Consider the following 3,750-nt stretch of genomic DNA (forward strand, 5'->3'; position numbering starts at 1 on the left):
GGGGTCTTGCTGTGTTGCCCAGGCTGGTCTCAAACTCCTGGCCTGTAGTGATCCTCCTGCCTCGGCCTCCCAGAGTGCTGGGATTACAGGCGTGAGCCACCGCGCCCGGCCTCATGGAGTGTTTTAAGAATTAGAACTTGCCAGTAGAGCCTGAGGTTTTCTTCATGGGAACATTTTTTTTTGACTTCTGATCCAATTTCTTTAATGGTTATAGGATTATCCAGATTTCCTATTTCAAGATGAGTCAGTTTTACTAAGTTATGTATTTCCGGCAATTTGTCTCTTTTCCATATATCTTCAACTTTATTGGCACAAAATTATTCATGATATCCTCTTATTTTCTTTCTACTGCCTGAAACACCCATAGTGATATCTGTTTTTTCATCCCTGACATTGAATTATTGTTATCTTCTTTCAACTTTTTCTTGATCATTATCACCAGAGATTTACCAGTTTCCCCAGAACTGGCTTTGGGCTTGGCTGATCCTCTCTGTTGAATATTTGTTTTCTGTTTCTTCAGTTTCTGTTTTCTACTTTGTCATTTCCTTCTACTTTGAGTTTATTTTGCTATATTTTTTTTCTAACTTATTAAGATAGATTCTTAGATCATTAATTTTCAATCTTTTTTTCTTTTCTAAGATGTGCATTTAAGGCTATACCTTTCTTTCTGAAGGCTTAAATGAAAAAGAAATACATTTAAGTACCCAGTTCCAAATAGGCACTCAATAAATATCTCATCATCATCATTATCCGGCATCATAAGAGATGGGACCCTCTGCCACAGTTTCCAGCTTTCCTGCTCTTAAATGTGATAAATACCCACTGAGTATTCACCAGGGGACTCTAAGGACTCATTCTGGGCCTCAGATCTCCCTTTCTGGGTTTTGGGGAGGCTTGTGAAGGTTACAGCAGAGCACAGACGGGGCAAGTGCCTTTGGCCTCATCTTCCTCAGGGAGCTCAGACCTAACCCTCCTGGATGGCAGGCAGGGCCCATGGCAAGTGTGAATTCTAACCCACATGCCTATAGCAGATTATATTTTCCAAAGATGGTCACAATAATATCTCCCATCCTACTCGCTCTTCTAGAAACTTGTCTTTTCCCCATCAAGAGATGGGGGTGTAGTTCCCCTCTGCTTAAGTCTAGTGGGCTTGTGACTCTCTTATAACTAAGTTGCAGCAGAGGTGATGCTGAGATACTCCTGAGGCTTGGTTTAAACAGGTGACATGGTTTCTACCTTGGCAGCTGAAAAACTCATGCTGAGACCCTGAGTTGCCATATGGGAAATCTGACTACCCTGAGCCGCCATGTTGTGAGGAATCCAAACCATATAGGGAAGTGTGTGTAGCACTGGGCCTGCAGTCCCAATGTTCCAGTCAACCCAGCCCAGGCACCAGACATGCCAGTGACTAACCTTTCAGAGATTCCAGTTCCCAGATATTGAGAGACCCATGTCCTTCTAATTTTACCAGCCGAGGCCATGGACAGAGACAATCCTCTCCACACTGTGCCCTATCTAAATTCCTAACCCAGAGGATCCGAGCACAAAAAATGATTGTTTTAAGCTCTAAGCTTTCAGGTATTTTGATACACAGCAATAGATGATTGGAACAATGCTTATTACCGTGTTTCCCTGAAAATAAGACAGGGTCTTCTATTTATTTTTCCTTAAGAAGACACCCTAGGGCTTATTTTCAGGGGATGCGTTATTTTTTTTAAGTACAATACAACAGTCCACATTTATTCAAATATAGTTAAGTCATCTTCTTCTGGAACATCATCATAACTCTCCAAACTCCGAATTCCATCCTGAATTTCTTGCGACTCTACTTCCTTTAGAACCATTGGCCCAATCTCTCATGTCGAGCCATAGAGCTCTCACGGGGAAGATGAGAAGGGCTGCTCGTCTTCTTTACCGCTCCAGGACGAAATGCATGGGTTGTGCAGATGCGCTGCTGCGTAGCCACACCTATCTCTAGGTCTTATTTTTGGAGTAGGGCTTATATTGCGCAAGCGCTTAAAATAAGCCCTCAGGGGTTATTTTATGGGTAGGTCTTATTTTCAGGGAAACATGGTATTTTGTCTGGCAGCCCACTCTTCCATTAGACTCCTTCAGCCTCCACCACCCTCTGAATACTTTGAGAGATCCTGCAGAAGCCAACCATAGCAAAGGTCTCTTGTGTGTGCCCTGTGGGAAACAAAGTGGTAATAGAGATTCCCTGATCCTATCAATTTGATAGAATGAGTTCCTAAGATCCTTGGTTCCCAACCTTTCCAAGTACTAAGACCTCCTTTTTCTCATTAGAAAGGACTGGATGGGGCTGGGCGTGGTGGCTCACGCTTGTAATCCTAGCACTCTGGGAGGCCGAGGCGGGCGGATTGCTCAAGGTCAGGAGTTCGAGACCAGCCTGACCAAGAGCGAGACCCTGTCTCTACTAAAAATAGAAAGGAATTAATTGGCCAACTAAACATATATAGAAAAAATTAGCCAGGCATGGTGGTGCATGAGTGTAGTCCCAGCTACTCGGGAGGCTGAGGCAGGAGGATCACTTGAGTCCAGGAGTTCGAGGTTGCTGTGAGCTAGGCTGATGCCACTGCACTCTAGCCAGGGAACACAGTGAGACTTTGTCTAAAAAAAAAAAAGGCCTGAATGGGCCAGGAGCAGTGACTCATACATAGCTAATATTTATTGAGACCTTTCATAAGTACCAGGCACTGTGCTAAGTATTTTACATATATTATCCTCATAACAAACCTATGACTATTGTTGTTCCCATTTTACAGATGTGGAGTGAAGTAGTCAGATTGCCCTGGCAGTCTGTTCCGCATACCAAATGAGGAACTCACGAAGGAGGCAGGTAGAATGGTATCTAGACCCCTCACCCTGGTGTGCGGGAGAGCATTGTCTTCTAGCTCCACTTCTGCCCTGTTTCACTTTCTCTCCTAGACCAGGGGGCCCACAATCCACATTTTCTCCATTCCCTGGAGATCTGGCTCCCTGTTAGCTTCTGCCAACTGCAACCACTGGCCAGAGACTGGAAGGCAGGAGTGAAGGAGGAACCATTTTCTTTGCTGTGTTTTGTTGGCATCTCTAGCCGTGGCCACATGAGTTGCTCTTGGGTTCCAGCACACACAGTTCAGTTCCTATATAAGCAACCTCAGTGGCTCAGCAATTGACTATGATTATCACCATTTCACTCTTCCCGCCTTAGGACAGAATGTGACTTCCTGTAATTATTACCGTTAATCTCTAGATAACCTCATCTTGCTCTGTTTTCTCCTCCAGGCCTTCCAACATGTTTGTTACCAATTCCTTGAATTAAATTCCTTCTACTTGAAATACCTAGAGTGATTTCTGATGTTTCCTGATTGTCCATTGACTAATATACTTGGCTTTACAGAACTTTGCATAATCTGACCTTTATTCAGCTTTCTGACCTTTATCTCCAAATCATTCCCCCTTTGCACCTGCTGTTCCCAATGTGTACTTACAATGCTTTTCCCCCCCGCACTTGGGAAAGCTGACTCCTTCCCATGTCTCAGGTCTTGGCATCCATGCCAGCTTCGTAGAGCAGCCTTTCCCAACCACCTTATCTAGGGTAAGCCTACGCCGATACTCTTATCACACTACTCTTTTATTGTCTTCAGGCACCTATTACTTACCTTATCTGGCTTATTTATTCCTTAACTTGTTTATTGTCTGCTTCTCAGATTAGGAGAAACTCTGAAAGAATAGGAGGCTTGTCTGTCT

This window comes from Microcebus murinus, chromosome 21 (assembly GCF_040939455.1).
Source record: "Microcebus murinus isolate Inina chromosome 21, M.murinus_Inina_mat1.0, whole genome shotgun sequence".
Classification (NCBI taxonomy): Eukaryota; Metazoa; Chordata; class Mammalia; order Primates; family Cheirogaleidae; genus Microcebus; species Microcebus murinus.